General features: G+C 44.3%; 1 protein-coding gene across 1 annotated transcript in view; it reads left to right on the forward strand.

Annotated features, from left to right (window-relative positions):
* The window catches only part of CRACR2B (calcium release activated channel regulator 2B), a 77,868-nt gene that overhangs the window by 1,021 nt on the left and 59,749 nt on the right, over nucleotides 1-17,098 (forward strand). The gene's annotated exons all lie outside the window — the stretch shown is intronic.

Below are 17,098 nucleotides of genomic sequence, written 5' to 3' on the forward strand. Positions count from 1 at the left end.
GTGTGATTTCCATCAGGGGGCTGAGTAATGAGCCGGTGACACATGCTTGTAAAACTCTCATTCCATCAGGCTCCTCCTGCCCCCTCCCCAACTTGGGTCCATAATTTTTGGCTCCTTGTTTTCCATTTGGCCCTGGCAACATAGGTGCTGGAAGTGGGGTGCGGGGGGTGCTTCAGCACTCCCTGATTTGAAGTGGTTTCCATTATATACAGGGTTACAGTTTGGTTCAATGGCTCTCAACACCCCCACTATAAAAACTGTTCCAGAGCCCTTGCCTGGCAGGTTGGTAGATGATAATTATTGCCAGGGAAACACTGGTCTGTGTTGTGAAAGGTTAAGGGGGTAGTTAATTACACTCTGGGAGTGACCAAGGAATACCACCAGTTGGCTATAGATACAATAGGCCTAATCTACTCTATTTTGGGGCTGTATATTCTGCTGCCCATATCTGGGGTTTCTAAGCATTAATGGGGAGCGTCCCCCTGAATTACCCAGCTCAGTGTTTCTTCTCAGACTGAGAACTCATTCAGAGCTTTTGCTGCTTTAGCCTTTGTATATACTCCCTTTCCCTCCACACACCTATCAGAGCTGCTGCTCTGCTGAGTGTTTAGATTGGATCACTAATGTTTGATTGAAATTGTTAGAGTGGCTTCTTGGTGTAGGAGAGTGTTGTATACAGAACATTGTCTGGAACATTCATTGTGACTGTATGTTTGCTTGGTGTTTTGACTTAAGCCTTTAGCTCAGGTCCTGCAGCAATAACCATGGAGAGCAACAAGAGAGGATATTTTTGAGCTTTTCATTCTCCCTGAGCTGGAGAACTATAAAAGTTCAGCACGTCTGTTTCTAAAAGCCTTTTATGAAAAGATTAGTGATTGGAGCTCCTGGGTTTTTAGAAGGGTACATTTATATCCCTTTTCACAGCTCCTTCCTTCTCATCCTACATTGCCAGTAGGACACAGAGGTGATTTTGACAGTATAAAGATGGAGGTACTGACTGGTCATAAGCCATTGAAAGTGAATATTCTGAAGGCAGCTGCCAACAGAGTCCAGGGAGAGAAATGCGGGGATTAGGACAAAATCGTTGGTTCAGCTCAGTTCCAGAGCTTCACTTTCATGCAGACTAGTCAATGGAGCACCCCGTTCACTTGAACACTCACCTGGCTTTATTGGATCACCTTGCCTAGATTAAGTAGGTCTGACTGTCTCTTAAAAAAAATTTTTTATGCTTCACTCTGCGTTTATCTGAAAGCTTGTAATGTGGGGTATGTAGGTTAGTGGGGAAAGTTGGCCTAATACTGCACTGGGATGATCCCCCTGAGCTGGGAATGTTCTTGCTCATTCAGAATTAAATATGCCTCTCTTCCTAGTCACTGCAGGGCTCTTCTCACCCTGTCTGTCTAACTTATTAGTCTCTTTCTTGTAAAAGATGGCAACCTGGTTTAAGTTTGCTGCCTTAAGCCCTCTTCCCTCCCAGACACTGCCTTATAATGGTAGGGTGATTAAATATGGTTCTAACCCTATAGGATGGAGCAAACTGTAAGGCTAACTGTAAGGCTTTTGCACTTGTATATAGTGCTGTGGAGTGCATGGCACGCTCACGAAAGCTTATGCTCAAATAAATTGATTAGTCTCTAAGGTGCCACAAGTCCTCCTTTTCTTTTTACAGACAACAAAGATGTGGGCACTGACCAGAGCAGTTTACAGTGTAGGGCCTTGATGCTGCAAGTCATTGTGTGCAGGCAAGTTCCCACTGACTTCAATGGGGGGCTCTTCCCTCCTTCTTTTTCCAATATCTACATGCAAATCGGGTGATCATCCACCTCCTCCCTTGCCAGTGTCTGGATGCAGATGACATTCGGTGCGCAGAAGAGGGTGATGTTTGGGTGGGGTGTAGGGGACCTCTATAGAATAATGACTTGCTCAGCTATAATGGAAAAGGAGTACTAGTGGCACCTTAGAGACTAACCAATTTATTTGAGCATAAGCTTTCGTGAGCTACATCCGATGAAGTGAGCTACATCCTTTTCTTTTTGCAAATACAGACTAACACGGCTGCTACTCTGAAACCTATCAGCTATAATGGTTCTCTGCTAGCTGAACTTTCTAAGTCAGAGCCAGTAAAGCATGATGCTTTACAATGGAAAGTCCTGTCTTTGAACCCTGGTGCCTTCCTCTCAGCTACACATGAGTATGGACGACTGCAGTGACTGTGTATGTAACCTCAGATCCTTCCTGTGGGGCTTCCTGAAAGCAGCAGGGGAAAGAGACCAATGACTGCAAGCTTCAGATACATATAAATGTCAGTGTATCTTGGCCAGGAATATCCTGCAGAGACATCATAATCTGGGAGTGTCTCTCTCAGCTATCCAAGATTTTCTGGTGGAGATGTCCGGGAGATTGCTGTTGTGAGCTGATGAATGTGTCCTTTACAAACAGCACATGCATAAAGAGAATATCTAAACACCTAGAACCTCTTACTAAACTGGTTTACCCTGAATTCTGGGTGTAATTCAAACCATCCTGTCCCTTTTTTAATACAGATTTTTATTGGGCTCATACTACTAAGTAAACATATACTTTAAAGAATATGCATTCTGTGCTGCTAAAAGGGTGCTGGCTGGACAGCCCGGGAGACTGGAACATAGGAATTGCCACAGCGGATCAGACCAGTCCTCCATCTAAGCCTGTATGCTGCCTCTGACACCAGCTGCTTCAGAGAAGGGTGAAAGGAACCCTGCAGTAGGCAAATGTGAGGTAATCTCTCCCCCCTAAAGGTTTTAGCTTAATCTCTAGACAGATTTAAGACCTCAAGCATGAAGATTTAGATCCCTTTCAACATTTGAATGGATAAAGTTCTGTACTGATTCATAGGATAGGTGGTTGTCTGTTCATAGTCTTCAGCCTTGGTATGTGGAAACCCCCTCAATGGGTGAGAGATCTGTTTACTCCCAGAGCCTCTCCATCTTTGTTGCCAGTATCAATAGAGAGACCAGCCAATCAGCTGATTTTTCAAGCCCTAACAATTTACACTGTGTGGCATAGGCGCCGACTTCCCCTCTTTCCCGTGGATGCTTGACCCTGCTCTTACCCCCCCCCCGGCCCTGCCCCCACTCCTCCCCTTCTATGAGACCCTGCCTCTTCCAACCCCTGCCCTGGCACCATTCCAAACCTTCCCCAAAGTCCCTGCCCCAACTCCACCCCCTCCCTGCCCCTATTCCAACTCCTTCCCCAAATCCCCGCCCCGGTCTCGCCTCTTCCCTGCCTCCTCCCCTGAGCGTGCCACATTCCCACTCTTCCCCCTCCCTCCTGGAGCATGCAAACGCTGCCAAACAGCTGTTTGGAGGCAGCTGGGCAGGAAGCCCTGGAAGGTAGGCAGTGGAGCAGGGATGCATCGCGCTCAGGGAGGAGGAAGGGTGGCGGGGGGTGAGGGGAGCTTGGCTGCCGGTGGGTGAAGAGCACCCGCTAATTTTTCCCCGTGGGTGCTCCAGCCCCAGAGCACCCACGGAGTCAGCACCTATGCTGTCTGCCACTAGTGAGCAGGAAAATTTTCTCATGCAACTGAAAAGCCCTTGCCATCAATTTCTGCAGAATATAAACTATTTTTAAAAAAATAACCTTCTACTATTTACTATTGCAAAGATCAGTTTCCAAATGAGAACTAGATATACCATCTTCCTTAGTCTGCAGACAGAAGACAGCTCCCTGTTTCTCTGCTATTGCTCATAGCTTTGCCAAGAAGCAGCAGAGGGGGGAAAAAAGGGATCCGATCAGTTGACAGTGAAATAAATCATACCAGTACCAAATTCATTACCCACGTGACATTTTTCATGCTGAAAAGACTTTAAAGATATCAGTCATTGCAACAGCTTTGACATGTAGGATAGAGTTACTTTCCCCAGTATAATGGCGAAAATCTCATACATGGGATTCACTCACTAAACCTGTTCTGGTCTGATGATGGGACTGCCCTAGGGGCTGAATCCCATTTAATCTACTTGAAGGTGCTTAGCTTGGCTTTAGAGAGACTGGACAAGATTCTCAACTGGTATAAATGTGCACAGCTCCATTGACTTCAGGTGAGCTGTGTCATCTTACACCAGGCGTAGATCTCTGTGTAGAGACTAAGGTGCACATTTTGTTTCACTAAATATTTGAATCTTGAGCCATTGGTTTTGCGGCAACATTAAAAAAAGGGCAGCTCTATGAATATAGGCCAGCTTCTCTTTCCTTTGATTGTCACTGCGCTTACTGTGAGGTCTGGTGAAGCATGGAGGAGTGAAATGGAGATGATGCTACCTGGAGATGTTCTGATCACTTCTACTGGTGCTGGTAAAGCAAAAGTCCTCTTTTCCTCATCCTGCATCCCAAAGCCTTAAGTCCATGATTGTTGCCAAGAGCTATTTCCCTTCCTGTGGAACATGTCCTAAGGAACATGCTATACCAGTGGTTCTCAAACTTTTGTACTGGTGACCCCTTTCACATAGCAAGCCTCTGAGTGCGACCCCCCCCTTATAAATTAAAAACACTTTTTAATATGTTTAACACCATTATAAATGCTGGAGGCAAAGCAAGATTTGGGGTGGAGGCTGACAACTTGCAACCCCCCCATGTAATACCTCGTGACCCCCTGAGGGGTCCGGACCCCCAGTTTGAGAACCCCTGTGCTATACTCAGTGTGCCTCACCTTGACTCTGCTTCTGTACAGGAAGTCCTGAGGTGGCTTCAGTGATTTATTCCCTCTCTGCTTGTCCCATGTTCTAGGGCAGGGGTAGTCAATAGGCAGACCAAATCTGGAATGCCAGATGCTTTAGAACGGACTGCAAAATCTTTGTATTTACTTATTATCCATATTGTTATTTTTAAACTTTTTTACCCTCTCATTCTCTCACAATGCGACCTCTAATATGTTATTCTGTGAAATAATGATTGACTGGTTCTCCTTAATTCCTTATTTGCTTAATTTTTGCCATCATCAGTTTCTGCCAATAAAAAACTGAGCATATATACTTTCTCAGTTTCAGATGTAATTTATTACATCTTTCTTGGAGGTTATTTTTAGGTTATACGGTGGTTTGCTTTTATGTTTCATTTAATACACTAAAAATATAAGCAATGGGGTACATTACCAATGCACAACGTTGTATGTATTTGTTGAACAGGGACGCTTCTGGTGTGAAAAAAGTTTCTCTGGAGACTGGACCTTGACTATACCTTGACCAAGAAATTTGGACCTTGAGAAAAATCATTGACTGCTGGTGTTCTAGGGCACGTTGCATGTTGGCAGCTCAAAACATTCAAAAAATCATGAGTCAAGCACCAAAAATCATGAGAATTTTCAAAATAAGCTGGGGGGTTCATTTGCTGTGTTTTGTGGTTTCTGAGCCTTTCCCCTGCTCTCAGATCATGTGTTCAAGCTTTCCGCTGCAACCAGGAGGGCTAGAGACATTTTTTTTTTCATTTTTAAAATGAAACCCGAGAGTCTTGTTTAATCACATGACTCCAGAGCTGGACTTTCAGAAAACCAGCACGTATTGCAAGACTTGTGACAAACTCATGCGAGCAGACAACGCTGCACGTCTCAGGGCTGGCGTCTGTTGTGGGTCGTGTGGAGATTCTGGTGCTGTGAACTTTGAGTCAGAGCCAGAGCTCTGTTGAATTCTCCTGGCCCTAACCCAGGTTGAGAGAATGAGTCCTGCACCCCCCAGATGCTGGTAGGTAGTTAGGCTTTCCCAGCAGGTATTCTCCCTTTGCCACCTGTGGCAGGGCTTCGTGACTCATGTCTAGAGTGTTGGCACGGACTCCAAGAATGTTTTATTTGACTCATTGGTTTGTTCGAGGAGGAGGATGTTTATTGCCAGCGTGCGAAATTTAAGCATGATGTTCTGAGCCGATAGGCAAGGCTGGAGGAAATTCAAGTGTTAGATTATTTCTGCGTGGGAGGATGTTAGTAGCATCCATACCCTGTTCTCGAAGGGTATGTCTACTTACAGAATAGCCAGGGTCCTGGATGGGATTGTACTCGGGTGGCTATCTGTCCCGCCAGCTGTGCTGTCTGTACGAGTATGCATGCAGGCGTGATTTTTTTTTTATGCCTATAGCAATATCTAGTGATATACACATTCTAAGGGTGTGTCTATACTGCAGTCATGAGGAACGATTGCAGCTTGAGCCAACATACCCAAGGTAGCCTTAATATAGCTTGCTCAGCCCCGGGAACAACAAAACCGCAGCAGCGAGGGCTTTACAGGCCCGGCCAGATCTCTGAGGAATTACTCATGGGGCGAGCAGAGTTCACGGTGGTGGGGAGAAAGACACCCCTGTCTATGAGAAGTAGCTGAGGGAGTCTTGAATCCTCTGACATACACTCAAAAGGTCCCAGAGCGTGGCCAGATGGAGACCAATAAGCTTACGCTAGGTCTGGGGATGTCATGGCAACGTAGCATGGCGTAACTGGCACCTGCCTGTGTTAAGGAGGCACTTACTTGAAAGGATCAGTGAACATATGAATATGCTGAGAGTTTTTGTGCTTTTCTCAAATTATTATCCTTCTGTGTGTATATGATATCAGGTGAGTAACTCCTGTGGTAGGGAAGGTGTTGCTGTATACAGGAGGAGGAAGTTTCTGTTTCTATCTAAGGTACTTATGTGGCCACATCACTGTAGTATCTGAGCATATCACAGTTGTTGTTGTATTTATCTTCACAAAACCCCGGTAAGGTAGGGCAATGCTACCATCTCCATTTTATAGCTGGGGACCTGAGCCACAGAGAGGCTAAGTGACTTGCCCGAGGTCACATAAGAAGTCTGTGGCAGAGCAGGGAATTGAACCAAGTCTCCCGAGGGCTGAGGTAGCACCCTCACCATTGGACCATCCTTTCACGTTTCTTGGAGAGTTGTTCTGATTAACAGATATTGGTTACTATATGATCTGGTTCATGATGACCATCTACATTTCTGTCTGACAGTCTAAATGTACACCAAGTAGTCTGGATCAAAGTGCAAGAATCTTAATTATTTGTCTTCCTGGTCTGTGTTTTTGTAGGGGGAACCTTCTGATGTAACTCTCAATGTCTCAGTACTAGCATATTGGGACTTATTGATCTAATATGCTAATGTCAAAGAAGGGGTCCTAGTTATAAATAAAACAAAAGCAAATTGGCATCTTGCTAAGGAACAGCGGAAAAGAAAAAATAAATCGACTATGGGCTTTTCCTCAGAGGTTAGGATGAAGCTGGACAAAATCTTATTAGGCAAGAGATTCTATTTATCTCTCTGGTTTCTTGGGGTTTTTTTTGCTGGCTCCCAGAAGGCTGGAGAGTTGCATACATTTTCTGCATGGTTCTGCATCCTGTATTGTATCATGTGAATAAATGCTGTGTTCATTAAGCTGTAAATGACTGGGCGTAACATGATGCCACTATTGGGATGAAAATCGTTCCTTGGAGTGATTGGGCTGCCTTCATAAAAGAATGTAAACCCAACTTGGTTGTTTTTTTCTGTACATGTGCATCTACTCTTACCTGGTCCTAATCTAAAGGCAGGGAGTATGCTGACTGCTCAAAGTGCTCTGAAGAAATCCAGCTGCACAACCATTGCAAATACAGCTGAGACACAGAGGCAAAAAAGTAAGAGGACATCTGTGAGTATTTCTCAGCTGCACAGCATTGCCTCTTTGGCCGATGTGGTGAGAGTGCCCCCTCCTGGCTGCTTGTGTGAGACTGGGGAGGTTGGTGACGGTTCATACCAAAGCACTGGGGACGTACTGGGGGAAAGGATGGAGGGTGTATGCAGATTTTCCTTTTCCACCATAGCAGATTCTGGGGTTGCCAGTTTTGGCTGGATATATTCCCAGAGGTTTAATCAAATGACATAATCTTTAATTAAAGATTAATCTTTAATTCCTGGAGACTCCAGGACAATCCTGGAGGATGGGCAACCCTAGCAGATTCCCAAGCTAATGCTCTTCATTGGAAATTTTTTACAGCCAGACTGAATCCAGCTCCCCTCCTAGGTGCAATCTTGCAAATAATCAGGTTGAGACTGGCTTACTCTAGATGAGGCAAAATGTATTTAATCCTTCTCAGCTCTGGCAGTCATGGCTACATTCTGGCTTGGATTTGTGGGCCCTCCTGGACTAGCTGGGACCTGAGAGGTAGGTGTGAATGTGATGGACCTCCTCTTGGGAACTCAGAGGGGACCGTGGCAGGTGGTAGCTTTGTATCTGCGAGGCAGATGTGGGGCGGGGGAACCCTCCCATAGGTGATACCACTAGTGAGAGGGCTGCGGCTGCTTTCTCTTTCTCAGGGAACGGGGATTAAAATTCAGTTTTTAAATGTTCCCAAGATCATCAGGCCTTGGGAGCTTTTAATTACTTTAATTAATAATGGCTTCCTAGAGAATATCTGCAGGGGGAGGGGTTGGCTATCGCCCTGACAAGGGCCGTGTAACCTTACCCAATGGCTTTTCACCTGTGATAGATGTAAGAAAATCCTGCTACAAATGCCTGAGTCTGGCTTCCCATCTCCTAGACACAATGGCAGCTTTCAGGTACAACAGCAACCTGTTTCTCTCCAGTTTTTCCCTTCTTACCTAAAGAGAATTCCCCAGTATCTCTAATCTACCTCTAAACTGGTACTCAAAAGTCTAGCAGGACCAGAGTGAGATAATCAAATGGTAAGATACAGCCCCATTCTGCCCCTTCCACTTGTGGGTTAGTAGCCATAAGCTCCAGTATGGATGGATAATAGGTTTCAGTTCTTTGCTGTGTCATTGGAAATATTTGGCTCATCCTGTTGCTTTCCATGCAAATCTGGCTTCTGATTTAAGCTGCCATGTCAAGTGATCCATTTGCATTTCTCCCCCGCCCCCCCACCCCACCCCAGTGAGATGTGTACCAGAGTTGCATAGAATTTAAAGGTAAGACCTCAGCAGCTGTGTGAGTGGGACAAGGCCTGGACTGATGACAGAGAGGTGCTCAAGGTCCCTCATACCTGATCCTGGTCTCTTTAGCTTGTTTGTGCTGGTGAAGTAAATTGTTCATGTCAGCCCAGCTTTGCGATACTCTGTTAGCTTCTTGAACTTCTCCCTTGCAGGAATGGACCATTCAGTGGTGTAGGTCCTACATAATCAGTTGATCAGTCTAGGAATTTATGGTCCTCTTTCCCATAGTTCCCCAGTGCCTCATGATTATTAATGGATGTTATCTTCACAATACCCCTGTGAGGTAGGGATGGATTGTTCCCATTTTAAAGATGAGGAGCTGAGGCATAGAGAGAGAGAGATTAAATGACTTGTCCAACGTCACATGAGAAGTGAACTGAAATCTCCCAGGGTAGCGTCTGAGCCACAAGGCTATCCAGTGTAAAAAACACCCACCCACACCCACACCCAGCCCTTTCTCTGAGTTTGGGAGGGCGAGAAGAGGAAAGGAAGAAGAGAGAAATTGCATTGAACAAACTCTAACAGAATACTAAAGGCAGTGATAGAACTACAGAAAATCCCCTGAGAGACATTAACGAGATCGAGTTGAACACTGTATGTTTTAATCCACACTTTAAAAACAGACGTAGCTTACTGCAGAATTGCTGTCCAGACATTCCTTAACATTTTTAATCCCCTTTATTTTTCATTTTTCTCTGGTACTGGCTGCCACTGGTTCTGTTGAGGGGGCGTAGCGAGAAAGGGTGATCTTGGTGTGTATCTGTCACGTCAATGATTCTCTCTTAGATTTGTGCCAAAACTTTTTAGGTGCCCAACTGGAGATGCCTGAAAAAGCCCTGATTTTTTCAGAGGATGGGCGCTCTGCCCTTTCTGAAAATAAGGTCCTTTTAAGTCGTGTTGAGCAACCAAAACTTGGAGGCACCCAATCACTAGTCCCTCTGAAAAATCCTTGCTGTTGCCCTGATTTAGGACAGCACTAATGGAACCCATACGGTTTAATCAATAGTATGAATTCTACCTGGAAATCCACTTGCCCTAAGAAAAAAATTTAAAAATCCATAAACAAAACACTTTAACTAAATCAAAAACCTTTTTGGCCTCAGTGGATGAACTCTCTTCCCTTTGAGCAGGTACCATGAAAAACACCGGATGAGCAATGTGGTTGAGTTAGCACTACTTTGGAAACCATAACTTTTGCCAGGTTTGTCTCTGTGTGTATATAATGTCTTCTGCAGTTTCCACGGTATGCATCCGATGAAGTGAGCTGTAGCTCACGAAAGCTCATGCTTAAATAAATTGGTTAGTCTCTAAGGTGCCACAAGTACTCCTTTTCTTTTTGCATAACTTTTGCATTTCCTGACCTTTATCCATGTAACCTTAATGCTGCATTAACATGGCTTTGATTTTTGTTATGTTTTTACTTAATAAGCTCAGTGTTTCAGTATGCAAAGCTCAAAACTAGCTTCAGGGAAACCTAGTGAGTATTGTTAACATGTGGCTCAGGTTTATAAAGGAATCTAGGAGGAGGACTATGCTGAGGGCATGAGAAATCTTCTGCAAAACTCAGATGTAAGCAAACAGTTCCCTTCTTTATTGGTATTATGCTTGCACCTAGAGGCACCAGCTGAGATCAGCGGTCCACTGTGTTAGGCACTGAACATGAGCTTGCCCCAAGGAGCCTACAGTCCTGAATTTGAGATGACAGCGGGAGCCACGGTGGTGAGGAGAGGAGTACGAAGATAATGTTGTTAATCAGTAACAGCTGATCTTGTAATCTCATGGGCAGATACTTGTGACTTTATGGAGTCACACTGAAACAGGCTACAGGATTCCTGTAGAGCAGACTACAGGATTGGGGTGTAAGGCATGTCCACATCTTGATGATTCAGTGAATTAAGGATTTTTTCTTCATCCTTCCTCACTTCCCATAGGTGAGGTAGCAAAAGTGGGGGGGGGGGGAGGCTGGTGGGGGGGGGTTGTGGCTTGTGGGGGTTCGGTTGGTTGGCGGAAGGAGGGTTTGGTGTCTTGGCAAATGGGTTAGGGGAGGGCATGCCATGTATGGGGAGAAATGGAAAAAGGCACAGGCTGGTGTAGGAGAGGGACTGAAAGGGGTATCACAAATGGACTCATTGGCACTGTATCCAAAACATACACTGGCTCATCCTAGAGCTAGAGAACTATACACCTAACCAGTGTACCTGTATCTGGAGGTTAATATGACTGGGTTCTACCAACTTGTGCAGATCACCCTGGCAGCATGTCTCCATTGGAGACCACCATTCTCACTACGTGTGTAACCTAAACCTGTCTCTCCTGATTGAAGAGCTAGTGTGTTAGTCCCCCCACACACACACATCTGTGCCACAGTCATTTGAAGACCTGTGTGCCTGTGGGTGACAGCCTTTGCAGCTGGATCAGTACCTCCTCTCTTCCATTTTGGAATCTGAGCCATTAGATCATACTTCAGAAATTCCCTCAGAATGACCCGCATTTATCTTTGCTTTCCATAGGTCATGTTGTCATTGGTTCCTGCAGGTATGGGGATTATTTGAAGCTCACAAATCCTCCCTCCACAGGCTGAAAATTGCATAACTGATAAAAAGCCTTTTCTTTCAATTAATCTACTGGTTGGAGTTTCTGAGCTGGTAACGTTTCGAAGAATGTTTTCTCTCTAAGGAGCTGGCCACTTCCACCCACCCTGTCATTTTTTGTACATTGGGACTTGTATTTGCTGGACAAATATTATGCTTGAGGGCTGCTGTGGAGATATGTTGGGCCCGGTATGGGAAGTGAAGGGGATTAAACCTGGCCACACAATGGTGAGTTGCCCTGTTGGGGCCTCAGTGTGTTTTTTCCTCCTGGCCCTGGGATAAGGCCCCAGCTGATAGGAGTGGAGAAGGCCAAGGACAGCTTTGTATTGGCTTGAAGCCCTGAAGCTGCTGTCTTTAATAACAAACCAGAGTCCCGGTTCATCATCACAAATTGGCTGGCTTTTTCTTTCCAGTGGAGAAAACGGGAGGGAGGGGAAGGCTCTGGGTGGTGCTAGGAGAGAGGAGGCCAGCAAAGGCTGGTTTAATAGAGAACTCATGGGGGACCATATGTTCCACTTTACTCTGCTGTGCAGGGCCAGTCCCTGTTTAGCCAAATGTTTAACTCTTCTCCCTCTGTGTCCCCAAAGCTCTATGTGCTTCTCTTTGTAAGCAGGTAGCAAACAAACATGGGGACAAACATGGGGCAGAATTTCCAAAGGGAATTATGCACGTACTGAAATTCCAGAAGAGATGGGTTCTCTTAGGCTGCTTTGGAAATCTAAGCCATAGCTGTCTGTTTACAGGGTAGCCTCTGACTCCATGCTCTTACCTCTTTGCGTTTCCCATCTTGCCTGAGGAAGCCCTTCCAAAACAGAGAGGGACAGAAGCCCTCCTTCTTCAGCATATAAACCAGCCACTAACGAATGGGGGTTAGGAGGGAACTTTCTCTGGGGCTTGGGACAGGTTATCCCATTACTGCCATCTTCAGAATGTCTTTCATCTTCCTCTGAAGCAGCTGATATTGCTTGTTGTCCGAGACAGGATGCATGTACTAGGGGCTCCTAACGTCTGTGTGCCTAAAGGAAACCGCTTACCCCAGAGCCAAATACTTTATAACTTGACTCATTAGTGAGCTCCTCCTCCTAGAATGCACCTGATCTGACAAAGTCTGATTCATTTTGATGGCACTGATGTGTGTATCCCTCTCTCATTTCCTTCCCTGCTTTTCGATTTGGAATGTTGGCAGGTCCAGGAGTGAGAAGTGAAGGACAATTCCTGTCTTTCTCTGAAGGGTTACAGGAACATCTGAAACCCTGGGGGGCGAGGGAGGGGAGCGGTGAATGGTGACAATATGAAAGAGCAGCACAAAGAGTTGTTATCCCAAAAGCAAGTGAAGCAGAGCTCCTGCCTAGAACCTTCCCTAGCTTCCTTGGCTTCTTGCTTTAGACTTAAAGAAACAGTACACAAATGGGATGGGGATTTGGATAAGTGGAAGAGAATTGCATGGTGCTGTTACCAATAAATAAATAAGTCTGCAGAGGCAGACTTATTGATTGATTAAGTTTTTGATTAACCATTAGGGTGGCTGCGTTTCAAAACAACTGTGGCACTTTTGTGGCAACACCTGGTAGGTTCCCAAAATACTCTTATAAAACTAAATACTAGACCTGGTTGGGGGGAAAAAAATTGCTGAATATTTTGACATTTTTGGCAAAAATTCAAAAGCTGAAATTTCAGCCAAACCTGGGAAATTTTGACTTGGATATGCTGCTGCAGTGCCTCATCTCCCTGTTCTCCTTTATAAGCTGGGGGCCACAGCTGGACTACATCTCCCATGATGCACCACGGCTAGAGACTCTTATGTATACTGCCAACCTTCTCCAAGAGGGTGAGACCTTGGTGCATTGTGTGAGATGTAGCCTGACCTTTGAGACCAACCTATGGAGGAGAATGGATGAGTGAAACAACTGACCTATAACTCCCATGAGACATTGTGGTGGCATAGTCAAATAAAAATATGTAAGTCTTCTGTCTAGGGCTGTTGATTAATCGCAATTAACTAACCCGATTAACTCAAAAAAATTAATCATGATTAATTGTACTGTTAAATAACAGAATACCAATTGAAATTTATTAAATATTTTGGATGTTTTTCTACATATATTGATTTCTATTACAACACAGAATACAAGGTGTACAGTGCTCACTTTATATTATTATTTTTATTAAAATATTTGCACTGTAAAAATGATAAAAGAAATAGTCTTTTTCAATTCACCTCATACAAGTACTGAAGTGCAATCTCTTTATTGTGAAAGTGTAACTTAGAAATGTAGATTTTTTTTGTTACATAACTGCACTAAAAAACAAAAAACAATGTAAAACTTTAGCGCCTACAAGTCCACTCAGTCCTACTTCTTGTTCAGCCAATTGTTAAGACAAACAAGTCTGTTTACAGTTATGGGGAATACTGCTCCCTGCTGCTTCTTTACAATGTCACCTGAAAGTGAGAACAGACATTCTCATGACACTTTTGTAGCTAGTGTTGCAAGGTATTTACTTGCCAGATATGCTAAACATTCGTATGCCTCTTCATGCTTCAGCCACCATTCCAGAGGACATGCTTCCACGCTGATGATGCTTGTTAAAAAAATAACGCGTTAATTAAATTTGTGACTGAACTTGTTGGGGGAGAATTATATGTGTACTGTTCTGTTTTACCCACATTTGATGTTATAGTAGTCTCAGATGATGACCCAGCACATGTTCGTTTTAAGAACACTTTCACAGCAGATTTTCAAAACGCAAAGAAGGTACCAATGTGACATTTCTAAAAATAGCTACTGCACTCGACCCAAGGTTTAAGAATCTGAAGTGCCGTCCAAAATCTGAGAGAGATGAGATGTGGAGCATGCTTTCAGACGTCTTAAAAGAGCAATACTCTGATGCAGAAATTACAGAACCCAAACCACCAAAAAAAGAAAATCAACCTTTGGCTGGTGACATCTGACTCAGATGATGAGAATGAATATGCGTCGGTCCACTCTGTTTTGGATTGTTATCGAGCCGAACCCATCATCAGCATAGATGCATGTCCTCTGGAACGGTGGTTGAAGCATGAAGGGACATATGAATCTTTAGCGCATCTGGCACGTAAATATCTAGTGACGCTGGCTACAACAGTGTCATGTGAATGCCTGTTCTCACTTTCAGGTGACATTGTAAACAAGAAACAGGCAGCATTATCTCCTGCAAACCAAACTTGTTTGTCTGAGTGATTGGCTGAACAAGAAGTAGGACTGAGTGGACTTGTAGGCTCTAAAGTTTTACCTTGTTTTATTTTTGAATACAGTTATATTTTTGTACATAATTCTACATTTGTAAGTTCAACTTTCATGATAAAGAGATTGCACTACAGTACTTGTATGAGGTGAATTGAAAAATACTATTTCTTTTGTTTTTTACAGTGCAAATATTTGTAATAAAAAATAAATATAAAGTGAGCACTGTACACTTTGTATTCTGTGTTGTAGTAGAAATCAATGTCTTTTAAAATGTAGAAAACATCAAAAAATATTAAATAAATGGCATTCTATTATTGTTTAACTGTGCAATTAATCATGTGATGAAGTGCAATTAATCGCTTGACAACCCCACTTCAGACATTTGTTTTTTCAATAGAAAATTGAAAATTTCCACAGAAAGCAGACCGTCTTTGTGAGCTTTGTTTAGCTCAAAACCCAGTTTTTCTTGGAAAAACCATTTTGACAGAATTTTTGACCAGCCCCACAAATACATGTTTTTTTAACACTGTGCTTGTGTTACTGCTGCCAGCTTCTGACCCAACAGTCAGCGAGGAGGACGTTTATCCAGTACTGTAAACTCCTTCAGAACGCAGTCGGAACAGCTGAACAAAGGTAGTTAAGCGAGCGACCCACGCTGATAGCGTCTGCTCTGCTCTCATTCTGCTTCTTGCTTGATTTCAAACACTGTTTCACACACTGAGTGCTTGATCCATGGGGCAGCTCCTGATAAACACAGAGCACACGTTGTTCAATCTGTCCAAGGCATGTTGCTCGTTAAAACAAAGCCAAATGTATGTGGGTTTTAACTGGAAAACGCAGGACACTTCAGCTGTCCTGCGAGAAGTTTCCCAGAAGCCTGGGGACTCCACATTTGATCTATGGAGTGAAATCCTGGCTCTGCTGCATCCCGTTGAATGCAGTGGAGCCAAGATTTCATCCACAGTTACTTTATAACGAAGGGGTCAGGTAAACAGGGTGCGTTGTCCTCAGAAAATGTATTTAGTCTGTGCACCTAAAGCACCAGATTAATCCTTTAGAAGCTGGTGAAGACCTCTCAGGCCTGCTTTGAACAGCTGGAACTTGCTTTGTGCAGAAAAAGGGGCAAATCTATGCTTTTCACCCACTGCTCCCTGGGCAGATTTTAAACTGGGATGTGTCTGACTGTCCTAGAGTTCAGCCACTGGGCGATGTGTGTGTGTGTCTCTCATTGAATGTGATCCTCAAAGGAAAAAGCAAGAACATAAGAACAGCCATACCGGCCCAGACCAATGGCCATTCTAGTCCACTATCCATTCTTCTGACAGTGGCTGGTCCCAGATGTTTCAGAGGGAATGAACTGAAAAGGGCAGTTTCAAGAGGTCCAGTCCCAGCTTCTGGCAGTCAGAGGTTTAGGGACACTTGGAGCATGGGGTTGCATCCCTTACTATCTTGGCTAATAGTCATCAATAGACCTATCCTCTGGGAACTTACTTATTCTTTTGGAATCCAGTTATACTTTTAGCCTTCACAGGCATAGTATGAACTGGAGAGAGGAGACATGGTATAAACTAGACACAAACAGCCACCCCCACCGTGTTTGCTGTTGAAATGCCTTGTGCAGAAAAGTTAAGCCTTCTAGGAGCCTTGTAAACCACTAAAGGGAGAGGTTGATACAACACCAAGCACAGAGTTAGGGAAGATGGTGGTGTCTGGAAACCCTCTTGTGCTTTTAATTTTTGCAAACCATTGCTGGCTTTTGACCCCATCTCAAAGGCTGGGAATAGCAAATGAATGGTTCTGTTCACTTTGCCCATTAGGCTGCGTGAGACCATCTCCTTTCCCCTGTGTGGCACTTGCAGCCTGGAAAAGATTATGGTAAAGAGACCCTCAGATTCATTCTGTCCATTTCTAAAGAGACTTGAAATGAATTGCTGGGGTGAGGGAATATGGATGCAATGTCTCTTAACTATCTGCCTCCCCTGTAACTCCAGCATCCCATGTAGTGATGTGACTCATGCCAGATGCCATGGAGATCTGCTGGAGAGGCAATCTCTATACAGCAAAGACATTAAATAACCACTGTCACCCTTGGGAAGCTTTAGCTAAATGTTTCCCTCCTCCACAAAAGGACTCAATGGACCAGTGCTCTGATATAATACAGTAAATTCCATGGTTCCGTAGGGCAAACGTGAAATACACCAGCAGAGCTGTACAGACTAACAGGGAATGTCGTTTGTTGTTGTTAGTTCCTCGAGGGCCTAACCAAGATCAGGGCCTCATTCTGCTAGGCACTGTATGTATGCCCAGTAAGAGAGAGTCCCTGCCCCCAAAAGATTTTCA

Source organism: Caretta caretta, chromosome 6, assembly GCF_965140235.1.
Source record: "Caretta caretta isolate rCarCar2 chromosome 6, rCarCar1.hap1, whole genome shotgun sequence".
Classification (NCBI taxonomy): Eukaryota; Metazoa; Chordata; order Testudines; family Cheloniidae; genus Caretta; species Caretta caretta.